At 39.9% G+C, this 14,413-nt stretch overlaps 1 pseudogene; it reads left to right on the top strand.

Moving 5' to 3' along the window:
* Positions 1 to 478: 478 nt before the first annotated feature.
* LOC139459720 (toll-like receptor 2) lies at positions 479 to 2,617 on the top strand (annotated as a pseudogene).
* The last annotated feature ends 11,796 nt before the right edge of the window (positions 2,618 to 14,413 follow it).

Consider the following 14,413-nt stretch of genomic DNA (forward strand, 5'->3'; position numbering starts at 1 on the left):
CTGTTTGTCCTCTGCACAGTCAGGTATACATACATGTACATTATTATGCTTTTTTGTTTGTTTGTTTGCTGTTTAACGCCACACTCATCAATATTCCAGCTTTTTGATGGCGATCTGTAATGTAATTGAGTCTGAACCAGATAATCTAGGGATTGATATAATGAGCATGGATCCACGCAACTGAGACACGATGACATGTATCAATCACGTCAGCGAGCCTGACCTCCTGATCCCGTTTATCGTTTCTTACGACAAGCATGGTCGCCTTTTATGCAATTTAATGAACAGGCTCTGAAGATGTCTGTAGTATTGTGAATCTATCCAGATTCGGATATTTACAGGCCGCCTTCTTATGGCTAGAATATACTGAGTGAAGCGTTAAACATGAAACAAACACTTTTTTTGTAATTTGTATTTTTGTATGTTATATTATTTTTAAGAACACAATCTGCTTAACCTGATCTAATTCTTGCAGGTAATGACAAGGAGCGCCTTCCTCACAGTAGTGACGCTCTGGCTAGTCGTCCTAGGGTGGCCATGTTGAACCATGAAAAAATGACATTAACAGATGCAAGTATGCGGAGACCGATCGAGATGTAGTTGCCAACTGTTCGAACAGAAACTTCGATGATGTGTTCCAAGGATTTGCTGAAAACGTGACTGTCATTGACTTGTAACAGAATGAAATAACAAGCATTGAGAAGATGTCCTTTCCTTATTGTCTGAAGGTACACACACTCAGTATGTATTGTAATAATCTTACTCATCTAGACAGAGATTCACTCAAGAACTTACCACACCTTTCGAAACTTGACCTCAGAGGAAACAAGATAAACTGTACGTCTTCATCATTACCGAAAGGCCTCTTCAGAGATCTTCCACTAAAACGCCTTTTATTGAGTGACATGAACATTAAACAGATTTATGATGATTTGGAGTATGCAGAGATGTGCAGAGATTATTTCAGATAAATGCATGTAATAAGGGTCAGATAGATACAAACATAACTGATCTGTTTCCATATTTAGATATCTTAGATATTAGGAACACAGTCCACACTGATTTATCCCAGCGATTGATAAATCTAAATAATTATGAAAATGCATCCATGCACCGAGTTTCATTCATAGCAAACACGGCAAGATATGGAGTCAGAATTGAGCAATGTTTCATGCTATCCACAAATGATACACGTTTTCTTGTCACAATGTGTGTTTCAGAAGTGTATCTGGTAGGCAACAGAATACGAATCATTCAGAGAGGTTCTTTGACTCATCCTCCATTTTCCCAATGCCTTCGTGTTTTAGATCTCAGTCACAACATGATCCTGGAGAAGTATGGTCTCCTTCACTCTCTTTCTGTATTCACAATTTGGCTTCATTTCACTTTGTACAAAACGAGAAAGATCCTAAACAAGCTAATGATCAAATATACAATTTCTTTGACTCACATTCAATTTTTCAAGATTCAAATGAGATGGTATGGCCAGGAAATGACCCTCAAACATGTATTTTCTCGGTCAGTGCTGAGACACGAGACAGTGAAGTCAATCCTCAAAGTGAAAGTAGTGCCACAGCGTATCTGTTGTATCTAGCTGTTCGGTATCTGCAAAAAATGTTAATATCTCTGGACTGAAGAACCTTCAAAGTTTGGAAATTTCCGGAAATGGATTTATTGGATCCCCAACGACATTGATGAAATCTTTTCCAAGCATTAAAAAACCTATCATTAAATCGTATCTCAAAGGGATGTATGTGTATCGTTAACAACATAGAATCGGTATTGGGCCAATTTCAACATCTTCAGAACCTGCACCAGTTAGATAATGACCTTTCCGATTTGCCAAGAAATGTGGAGAAAATATTAAGTATCAGACTAATAGATGTTTTTATAACTCAATGAAAGAGCTGAGTGTGGGAACAAGAAACAGATTAGACACTGTAACTCAGAAGAAACATATCGGTTAATCTTCGAGGGAATGTGGGTGTGGTTCTCTTGAATTTATTTCATGAGCAGTGGATACGAAGGTACGGCTCATTGAAAGGACATATTACATGTGTTGAATTGATAATGGGAAAATAATTCACTTGACAAATATTGTAGATTCATACATGAAAGTGTGGAGGTCGTGCATTGCTTTCGTTTCACTTGTATTTCAATTTGTCTTGTTTCCCTTTTTTATTAGGTTTGGACTTTCAACGACATTTTAAGTAGGGTGTATTTGTCTACCATTCATCAAAGGACGACCGTCGGTGGGTGTGTTGCACCTTGAAGCAAAAGCTGGAAGATGAAAGAGATCTTCGTCTCTGAAAAAGAGACTTCGAACCCGGAGTCTACACGTGTGAGGAGGTTCTGGGCGCCATCAACAACAGCTGGAAGACTATAATCTATCTGACTCAGACCTTCCTGGAATACGAGCCCTGTTCCTTCAGGCTTTCCTCTGCCGTTTATCTTGATGATAATCTGAAATCTGACAGATTTATCATCCTCTATTCGGGCGCGGTCTTCCGACATTCTTTGCCACCTATCATTAATCAACTTCTGGATGAAGATAACAGGTTTCCTTTGGAGTTCCTTATGGGATCAGCTTCACAGCAGGATATTGTGTAAGAATTAACAATAACAATGGTGTGTCTGGTGACGGAAGTAATGTAATGGCATTTATCAAAAGGATCATACTAGGAGGTGCCGAATTGCGTCACTTGGGCACGCCAGAAACCTTTGATTGTTGGTTGGAATCCCAGTTCGCCCTGACTGTTTCTAGGTCTGTCAACACCACACCCGTGCTCGTGGGTCTCACCAAAGCTTTAAACGCCTTAGAAGGTTTCTGAAGACCTATTCTACCCGGGATCTTCACGGGTCTAATGATAAGCACCCCTGTGATAATACAATACTTAGAATAATGGTTTATCTTACATATTGTTTAAATGCATTTTACATATTATTTCATTTCTTTCTGTTTATGCTTATATATATGCTTTATTTTATATAATATGCTGCTTTGGAATAACCTATTTTTTTCATTTTAAGAAACACGTTAAAGCATATTGCTGGTCTGTACATGAAGTACATTTGACAATATAATATAAAATGCTAATGCAATTACCAGTCTTGATTATCCATCGCAAACAGATTCCATTTTGGACGTAAAGGGCAAAATAGTTGTGACAATATATGGACGGTCCACTGAAAATCAGTGATGACACCAGCTGTTCCTAAAAGGGTAAGCATGTCCTGCCCTAGCGGCAGCACCCGCCATTCACACAATTTGTATAATAAAGTATTTTTTGCCAGTAGTACCCACCATTCACACAATGTGTATACGAATGTAAGTAATTACTGCCTGACGCCGCACGGTGGTTCTTCTGCCATGCGACGGCGCCCTTTACACAAACCTGATCGATTAACCGAAAAATCCAAGGACACGATAATGCATTTACTGATTTTTTTGAAACTAATAAAATCGATGTGTTAATTTTGAATTATGTCTCCTGTGTACAAGTGCAGATATTTGCAGCTTATAAGTAAATAAAAACGTTGAAGAAATATATTCGTTTTGCAACACAGTGGGGGAGAGTTTTGATGTCTCGGCACGCCAGAAACCTATGATTGTGGGTGCGAATCCCGGTTCGCCCTGATTATGTTTCAAGGTTTGTCAGCACCATACCCGTGCTCGTGGGTTTCACCGAAGTGGTAAACGTCTGAGATTTGCATCTCTTCGGGCTTTCCTCCCACAGTAAGCTGACACGCCGTGATATAACTGGAATACTGTTAAAAGCGGCGTTTAACCCAACTCACTTGCACACTCACTGAAAACGGATGTGTTATGCTCAGGAATTTTCATCAAGTATCCACGATGTGGCATTTCATAGTGTTTGATATCATTCGAGGTGAGGTGAAATGCGGCTTAACGTCGCGTCAAAGATCATTGCACTTATATAGCGACGCGCATGCACGTGTGTGTGTGGCTGCTTGTACTAGTCCGGACTGATGCCGATTTATAGTGCTAGCACACTGAGATACCATGCCGCAGTTTAACATGAATACCCCCAGTCGACCAGTCCTTGTTTGAGCCCCTTAATGCCGAGCGCTAGACAGAGTAACAACAAGTACCATCTGTTAACGTCTTTTGGTATGACGCAGCCGGGGATCGAACCCCGGACCTTCGGCTCTCCGGGGGGACGCTCTACCATTAGACCAAGAAGGCGGTTTGATATCATTCGAAGGTGAACATTGCTGATAATAGGAGAAAACTTCCTTGAGAAGCCGGTAACGTAACATTGCCGTCACCTTCTACTCAGTGAAACCCCGTTAATCCAGACACTACCCTTCACTGTGAAATCCTTTGAATAAACTAAATTCAGGATAAACGAATCAGTCTATACATAGTTATGTCATTAAATAGTAAGATTCTTAATAGTTATGATTCAATTACCGGGTTTCGGGATTAATCAGGTTCCGACTAAGCATGTTTCGCTGTTTCACAATGTTTTGAAATATACAGTGTTCGTCATTGCATGTTCCTTAAAGCATACATGTAGATTTGGCTAATTATGTGAGTACGTTAAAAATATCTGTCAGTAAGGAAAATAAAATCAAAACAGGAAATAAATCACTTTTCCAATTCAAATCGCGTGTTTCACTCCGCAAGGAAGTTAGACGATAACTATAAGGCACGTGCTTCGTTTGCAAAAAAGGTGAGTACAACTGAAACAATCATTATAACGACCAGCTACCGGTCACTGGTTGCATGGGGTTGACGATTGAGTTAACGCTGGCTTTCGCAGTACAACGCTCATTAGAAAACTAATATGGCAGATCAAATTCAACTGGTTATGCTGACAACCAAAGGTGGCTTCCGGGTTTGTTGAGCGACCTCTCAGCATTTGTATGATTTGATTTATGTGCTATTGATTCGAGTTTGGTTACAAAAGCACAATTACTCATCCTCACGAAGTCCACAAGATTTGTACTAAGATTGCATGTATGCCTTAGAATGTGATTTCCAAATAGTCTTATATTGTAGTCTGTTAATCGCTTTTCACCACTCAGCATCATTCAAGCTTTATGATGGCGGCCTGTATATATTCAAATGTTACCCCGACAAGCCTCTCCTGTCCACGGGATCACGTACACTTGTTACTTGACATGATCAGATTGAAACCGGTCATGTCACATGTACGTGTATTCTCGTGTTTGTCGATGCTTACAGAATCCTATACTTCATGGAAAATGGCACACTACCTTACTAAAACAAGCGTTTCCTCGATTGGTTGGTTGGTTTGTTGTTTAACGCCGCACTCAGCAATATTCCAGCTATATGACGGCGGTCTGTAAATAATCGAGTCTGGACCAGACAATCTAGGGATTGATATAATGAGCCTCGATCCACGCAGCTGAGACACGATGACAGCTGAGACACGTATCAATCACGTCGGCGAGCCTGACCACCCAATCCCGTTAGTCGCCTTTTACGACAAGCATAGTCGCCTTTTACGGCGAGCATGGGTTGCTGAAGACCTATTCTACCCCGGAATCTTCACGGGTCGCGCTTTTCCTCGATCACAAACGTGATAGTAGTGTATCGCTGCCTCTGCATTTTAAACATGTGTGCACATTCTATTGTAAATTACCAGCACACACTCTGGCTTCGCCATGCTGTGGGAGCCACTATTCCGCTTGTGTGTGATATTTAATGGGGCAGGGTGGGCTTAGAACACCTGACACACTTCTCATTATGTTAACTTCAAATGCCATTCACAAGCTACACACGCAATAAATCGCGTCCTGTTCACAAAGCCGGGTAGCATATTTAGATCCTGGTCTTCTGTACATACGAGTAGGGCATCTGTAACAGTGTGCGGGATTATATCATAATTTGTGAGTGTGTGTGGTTAAAAGCCGCTACGAACATTACAGTCGAACATCTTTGTGTCGAACTCTCGGTTGTCTCGAATGAGAGACCCAAATGTCCAAAAAACCTTCTTTCATGACGTTAGAGATTGACGTGGGGGTGTATTCTGGTATGTCACTGTATTTGAACATCTTTGGTAGACGTCATAGTACTAAATGACGTCATCAATGGAATGAGTTAGAAATTGAGGAAGATATGTTTATGCGCACGATTGTATCAGTTTAATCAAAACTAAGCACAATAATGTACAGAAATTATGATAATGTTTTAAAGATGAAAGTGCTAAAAATATTGTTTGGAAAGTGTTAAATATTATTCATCATACTTTCATACGAAACTGCTAACACGGTACCTATTTCCGCGGTAGAAATAAATGTACATTGTGTTACAGAACGCAAAATAAACCACTTCTATACAAAGCATAAAGGTCATTCTGACACCTGCAGCCCAAGTGAAACTAGCCGACTATTCAACAACGTGTGCCGGGTCAAAAGAAGGCTAACGGTTGGTTGGTTGGTTTGTTGTTTAACGCCGCACTCAGCAATATTCCAGCTATATGACGTCGGTCTGTAAATAATCGAGTCTGGACCAGACAATCCAGTGATTGATATCATGAGCATCGATCCTCGCAATGTGGGACATGTATCAACCAAGTCAGATCTATTCTACCCCGGATCTTCACGGGTCCGAAGGCTAACAGATGTTGTATATATCAGTATATATATATCTTCCCAAAACTGAAGATCCCGGGTAGAATAGATCTTCAGCAACCCATGCTTGCCGTAAAAGGCGACATGCTTGTTTGTTTGTGTAACGCCGCACTCAGCAATGTTCCAGCTTTATGACGGCGGTTTGTAAATATTTGAATCCAGTGATTGACGTCATGAGCATCGACCCACGCAATTGGGATAGGATCACATTATCAACCAAGTCACCAAGCCTGACCACCCGATCCCATTAGTAGCGTCTTACAACAAGCAAAGTCGGCTTTTATGGCAATCATTGGTTGCTGAAGACCTATTCTACCCCGGCTCTTCACGGGTCAGAAACAAAGAACTAGAAAGTCAAATGGTTCTAGCTCAGTTAAAAACAAAATTATCAGTTTATGTTAATTTATATCCCGTTTATGAATACATTTTTTCATCGCATAACAAACATAAACCTGAATGTCCCATGATTCTAGCCCCCGATGTAAAAAATCTATTAGTTCTTCCTGTTCGGATTATCTTACTTCTGGGTTCAAAACACATTTTCACTTCAATAAAACTTTAAATATAAAAGTCCCTTGTTTCTAGTTTTGATTACGTCAGGTGTTTAGGTAAACAGACACTGACTACATTAGATTGGTCGGTTGTTTTGTTGTTTTACGCCACACTCAGCAATAGTACAGCTATATGACGGCGGTCTGTAAAACAATCAAATCTGGACCTGACAATCCAGTGATTGATATCATGAGCATCGGTCCACGCAATTGGGATCGATGACATGCATCAGCCAAGTCAGCGAGTCTGACCACCCGATCCCGTTAGTCCCCTTTTTACGACAAGCATAGTCGCCTTTATGGTAAGCATGGGTTGCTGAAGACCTATTCTACCCCGGAATCTTCACACGTGTAACACGGAACCGGGTTCCAGATGAAGTTGACAAAATTTTAAATGAATAGTGAGATGAAACAAAACAGTGAGATGTGAAATTTGAGTTAATGAGCGGCCATTGAGCTGTGTTCACCAGACCGTAAATACAAGGTCGGCCCGTCTTAATTAGTGTTCGGTTGTTAGACTTTTATGGCATGAACCATTCCACTAGGGTCCCGTCTAGCCATTGTGGCTAGCCGACAGTAGAACAGTAGTGAATTTAGATGCGAGTTTATTGCTAGGGCAACCCCCGTGTTGACACGATTGTCGCGGGTTGGTAAATGTTCGCCATTAATAAAATGATTGTTTGTGGATTGCGAACATATTCATTTGCCCACACGAGTCATTCCATTTGATTGCAAATGTAACGTTTTCGTTCGCCAAATTTATGCTTAAGACAGTACAATTATGATATAGCCGTCACCACTACTAATGTCTCATTATTTCACGTAGGAATATGTCCCATTTCCCCACGCCCCACTCTCTGTTTTGTATTTTGAAAGAATAAATAAAAGAAGGTTTTGTGTGGGACACTTTTATACTAATTATAAGAGGATGTTGTAAATGAATATGAACAGCCATGCTGTCTGACTGTTGATAGAATTTGAGATCTTCACAATACTTACTTACTTACTTTGGAGATTTAACGTGCGCTTTCCGAATGATGCGTATTTCGCACACGGGCCCGGCCAGGCCATTTAATGTGTTTCCGAAAGGGGCGATGGTGGTCCGTGCAACCCAAGAGGCGGCTTGGTTACAGGCCGGCAAAGCCACATTTCGAAAATAGATAGCCCAAATTGATGTGGCTCTCGCGGCAATGGTTATGGTTGCGTGATTGTATAATGTGGCTCTCGCGGCTATGCTGTCAAAACATGCTTTGTGATTCTAACAGGTTACCGTATATAACAAAACAAGTCTTGTTTTCTCATTTTTTATTCAACAAGGATAACATATTCATCAAAACTTTACATTGATGAATATGAATAGCATATGAATATCATAATGGATTTAATGTCATTACTGCAGATGAAGGTGTCGCCCACGTGGTCAGCATATTCCATCTCACTCAGGTGTGGGTTCAGGAGCTGGATCTTGAGGGACGCAATACGTGCATCGATTGCCTTGTACTTCTTTCTTCGTGAAGGTTGTGCCACCCTTCCAGGTGATTGTTGGTACGGTGGCCTTGGTTTCGAAATGGTTCCAAATCTCTGGCATGAAGGCCTGTCCTTGAACCCAACTGGTTGTCACGTAGTCCATGAAGGCAGTCACTTTAGGGCCAGCAGGAGAGTCAGCAATGGCATCAAGCCACATATCATCGACGTTGTCACGAGGTACTAGAGGGAGGGCAGCAGCTCTTCTCAGCAGCTTCCTCACCTCCTCATCTTCCTTATAGTCCATCACCAGACCTTCTTTCTGCACCACGCTTTGTAATTTAAATGTGGGACACTCATATAAAGGTATCGGTAATCGGATTAATTAATTACCTGCTAGAATAGGTGAAATGCACTCGGCTGAAAATGTGGCTTTACCGGCAATAGCCATTTCTGAAATGTGGCTCTCCCGGCTAGACACCGGCGGCTTTAGGGGTTGCTTATATAGAATTTGGGAATTTTGAGATTTGGAATAGATGCCGATGGGGTTGGGGAGGAGAACTAAGGGAGCTGGGTATGGTGGATGATTGTTTGTTTATGTGATTTTGATTTGGTAGGTTATTATGGTTTTAGATGCGTTTTATTAGTTCCGTTTTGATTAAGAATACGCCTAAGGCCTTGAAGTTTTCTAGTTTATTTTGTGGGTTTAGTATTGCTTCTAGAGTGAGAGCCTTGTTTAGATTGAGGGTGGTTTGTAATGCGGTTCGATGTGTTAGGTAGTGTGTGCAGTGGATGAGTGCGTGTTCTGGGTTTTCTGGTTGTTTGCAGTGTGGGCAGTTACCTGTAGTGTGTTTTTTAAATTTTTTTAGGTGGTTATTTAGGTTGGTATGTCCTGTTTGGAGTTTAGTGATTACTCTGTCGATTTTTTTTTTATGGAGGGAGAATTTTTGGTTTGGTTAGTGGTTTGCTGAGCACTCTTTTGATTTGGCTATTTGAGTTTAGATATAGGTTATGCCATTTTTTGTGATTTTTTGTTTGTTTACACTTTTAATTTCTGATTTTGAGATGGGTAAGTTTAAGCTTATTTCTGGGATTTTGAGGGATAGTTTAGCTGCTTTATCGGCGTTTTCATTACCGTATATTCCTACGTGGGGTATCCACAAGAAGGTTATTTGTTTGCCTGCCTTAGTTAGGTCGTTGGAGCTTTTAAGTATTTGATTTATTAATTTAGGTCGGTTTTTGGTATTTTTGTTTTGGAGGGCTTGTAGTCCACTTAGGGAGTCAGTAAGTATTAGGACTTTTTGGTGGTTTTTGGATTCTTGATTGTGGAGGGCTGATGCCATGCCCATTAGTTCTGCCGTGAATATTGATTGGTTATTTGGGAGTCGGAAGGATTGTTTGATCTTCACAGTCACCGGGTGTGACCATATAGACAGAATCTCGTTAGGGTTTGTGATTTTTACATTAGCCCAATGACCATAGTGAGTATTGCTGGGGATACCAAACGTAACAGTTTATTATTAGAGGTTGTGAGTACCTATACCACGTAGATAGGATATCTTTAGGATTTTAATCCTTCTTTGAGAGGCATTTAGAAGTTGGAGTACTACGTTAGGATAAGATTTATGGGTGACTTTAATCCTTTTCTTTCTCTGTGGGCAATCCTTTCACGTTGATTGGAGGAAGTCACTCAACCAGGTCATGACAGGCCGTGAGTTTACTCACTAACTGCTGTGAGCGTTTTTGGCATGACATCTTTTCTTGTATAATCATAGAAACGATGCTCACTCACTGTTAATCTTCTGCAGTTTGCTGGCAAAGTGGGGATAAACCTCAGTGTCAAAGACGATCAAACTTAGTTCGAATCCTTGTTTATATGTGACATCTCCCAAATGGGGACATTTTCATAAACTTGGCAAGTGATGATGAATTTTAATATAAATATTATTATAGTTTATGAAATTGTTAATAAAACTTTAATAAAATTGTGTTTCATTCTCACGAAAAATATATTGTCTGTGAATAAATTTATATGTCACGTTTCATCGGCATTTTTCAGTGATATTGGGACTACATGAAACATGGCTGGTTTTACATTTCTGATACAGGTGCTTGACTGACTGAGTAGTTCATGATCAATTAGATATGTTTAAATCAGTCAAGTTTGCAACAATAGATGAATAAGTTGATACATTTGGACCGCAGTTACCGATTAACAACTTAAGACATAGAGACAGGGAGGAGATATATAACCAAACCTATGGTCCTGTTGAGACAATTGACAGTTAGAACGTTGGATTAAATGACAGTAACTAATTTGAACATTCCCAAGTAATATCATAAAATACATCATAACTCATAACAGTCCGAGAAACAGCTTCCAGCCATATACTAGTATTGAAGGGACAATCGCTTTTGACAGTTTAAAAATAAACTCACCTTTAGGTGCTTGGCCAGTCAAGCGTGGGAAGGCACGGCGTCGGCTGGCGAGCATGTGTGGCGAGAAGTCTAGCGGCGGTATCCTTCTAGTAGTCTCTTGGTCAGCTTCTCATCCTGGGGGTCGGGATTCTGGTAGAGACTCTTGGCAAGGAAGGCGGCGGTATTGGCGACGAAGTGGTTTGAGGTCGGTACGCCACTACTCTGGAAGAAGTGGTACAAGTCTGTGTAGTTTCTGATGTCGTACTCGATGTCCTGTCCCCCCTACTTGTGCACCATGACGAAAGGGACTCCTTGTTTGGCGTAGAGATGTTCCTTTTGGGTGTTGATCTGGTCAACATTGAGATCCGACCGGGCCTTTTAGTGGTTGATCGGAATGTCTGACTTTTCCACTAGTAAATAAAGTTCTTTGGTATGACCTCTTCTATCCCTGCTGATGTTATCCTAATGTTCAGTTTCAGTCTGCCACACCAAGCGTAAGAAAGCATTGTATATGTTCTGATAAACCACACTGATGCAATTAAGCAAATGAATATTTGCTGTGGGCAAATATCTTTTTTCTATATATATATTTGTGGATATGAAGCATTCTAGTTAATTGTGGATACACTGGGCAGACTGAATTGTGTTTATTTCCAGGCCATCCTGATCGTCGTTTACTACTATAAGGTGTATGTTTTGAGGCAAGATCAAAGGCGCCGCACAGCATTTATTAGATAACAGACGGGGTCGTCCGTTTCGCTTTAAACAACCACCCCACCCTGTCTGTAGGAGTTATATAATCGGTGCGCAAATAACTGTGTCAAGTCCACTGCCGGGCTGATGCGGTGTCAGTGTCAGCGATGAACATGAATGCTCAAATTATAGACCTGTAGCACTCACAAGTTGCTTAGCCAAAATATTTGAAAAGTGTATATTCAATTCTCTGATAACAGCACATATAACCTTAGAAATAGATTCAACATACAAACAATCAAATGTAGAACACAGACCTATGCTTAATAATAATTTCTTCTGGATATTATCAACCTGCGGAACCCTCTATCCGATGAAGTAACTAATGCTCGCTCATTAAAAGAAATCAATTATTAATTAATCGTTCTGATGCAATTACTAATAATTTTTACTTCAAATATTTTCATAGATCATGCCAAATTGTCCACTGTCGCCTTAGGCTCGGCTGCAGTGACTTAAACGCTGATAAGTTTAGACGACATGTATCAGACATACCAGACTGCACTTGTGGATATCACCTTGAAGATGCAATTCACTTTTTCTATGACTGTCAAAAAATACGTTAATATCAGAAACGCTGTGTATTTCTACACACATGGGTATGGTCTAAAAATGATATAACGTGGCAGTAGTTAAGCAGTTCTACAAACATGACTCTTCTTAAATCAGTTCACGACATCATTGTCAAAAGCAAAAGGTTTGAGTAGCTTAATTTTATGCATGTAGTAAAGGAAAACTGCATTACCTTATTTCACAGACACCACTTGCTTCAGTGTATTGGCTTCTTGTATTTCATTTGTGCATTTTGTATGTTTATGTTCATCACTCTCTTATATATATCCAGCTGTTGTTAAGTTGTTACCTGGAGAGGTATTACATAAGCAAGTTTTGCTTGTTTACTGATCAAGATTTCTTTTGAAATAAAAATACGTTTAAGCCAACACAGCTAACCCTAAAACACATGATTGTAAACTATTCAAAAAGGGGCACTAATCTCTGGCTTCTTCCCGGTTGTTGGACTCAAACTCAAACTCATTTATTCTTAGAATAACATGACATACAATTATCTACAATTTTATTATGTACAATTTACCAAAAATAATAAAAATAGGATACGTGGATACTAATACAATTTACCAACTGTATTGTACACATTGTTAAGGAATTTAGATAGGCCTTTTAGATTTCTTACACTGTTAGTGGTCATAATTTTCTTAAATGTTTGGAAACTTAAGATATTGCTTATTTAAGAGTTCGTATCGCCGTTGGTGAAAAGCTTCACATTGGAATAAATAATGCAATTCATCTCCCACAGCGAAAGATTCACAGAGTGGACACTGGCTGTCTTCCCTGGGAATGTTCCCAGCAGGCATTACAACGTTGAAACAACGTTGAAACAACGTCACTCTTCAACGTTGAAACAACGTTGCAAATTGGTTTCATATGAAAATTGAACTGACGTTGACACTTCAACGTTGTTTCAACGTCAGATGTCAACGTTGTTTCAACGTCAGATGTCAACGTTGTTTCAACGTCAGATGTCAACGTTAATTCAACGTAGTTTCAACGTTGTATCAACGTTGATGTATCAGAGGACCCCTTGTAAACCTTGAAATAGTGTGTTTTTTTCAGTACAGCATCAGCTCAAGAAGTGGTGGCCTCCCTGATATTTGAGATCAGTGAAATATTCTAGACGGTCATAATACACACCAAAAAACGAACCATTATGTTTTAGTTAAACAATAAATAAGCTGAGCTATAGCTAGCTTAATTAGGGTGTTAACCAATTTCACTAACCTCAAAGAAGTGTGGAAAAAAACTAATACTGTAAATCTGGAAATTAATACGACTGCTGACCCCTAACCATCAATGCCAAGGTCACTGATTGGTATGAGATGGCCTCAGCAGTGATAACTCACCAGCTGCCCATTGTGTAATTCCCTTCCTTTGAATGGTTTGGGTTTCCAGCTATATGATGGCAGTTTGTAAATAATCGAATCTGGAACAGACAATCCAGTGATTGACAACATAAGCATCGATCCATGCAGTTCGGACCGATGACATGCATCAACTTAGTCAGCGAGCCTGACCACCCGATCCCGTTAGTCGCCTTTAACAAGCGCAGTCGCCTTTTATGACAAGCATGTGTTGCTGAAGGCCTATTCTACCCCCGATCTTCACGTGCCTATTCTTTGAATGACATTGTTAAATACTTATATCTGATGCTGATGATGAATGAACAACAAAGATACATTGTTTTCAAAAATTGTATTCAAAGATAATTAAAAAAAACCAACTTAATTTCAAATATATACAACATAAGCTCTTCTTTTTTCTGGGTGGCAAAGAGGTCCTAGTGCTTAGGCCTTCCATCTCCCACACGTTCTGCCAGGGGCATATTTAAGAAATCGACTGATCATATCCTGAAGTTCCGTTTCCATTGTCTTTGGAAAGGTCAGGAGGACTGAATCTGAAATAATATTAACATGCAATTTAATACAATTATTAAGTTATTCAAAACTTGTGTGTATAACATTAAAACTAAAACGACGGATATTGTGTTATTATATATAAAAGAATCTTAATTATGAATATCCCCTAAG

This window comes from Haliotis cracherodii, unplaced genomic scaffold (genome assembly GCF_022045235.1).
Source record: "Haliotis cracherodii isolate W230 unplaced genomic scaffold, xgHalCrac1.p SCAF_13, whole genome shotgun sequence".
NCBI lineage: Eukaryota > Metazoa > Mollusca > Gastropoda > Lepetellida > Haliotidae > Haliotis > Haliotis cracherodii.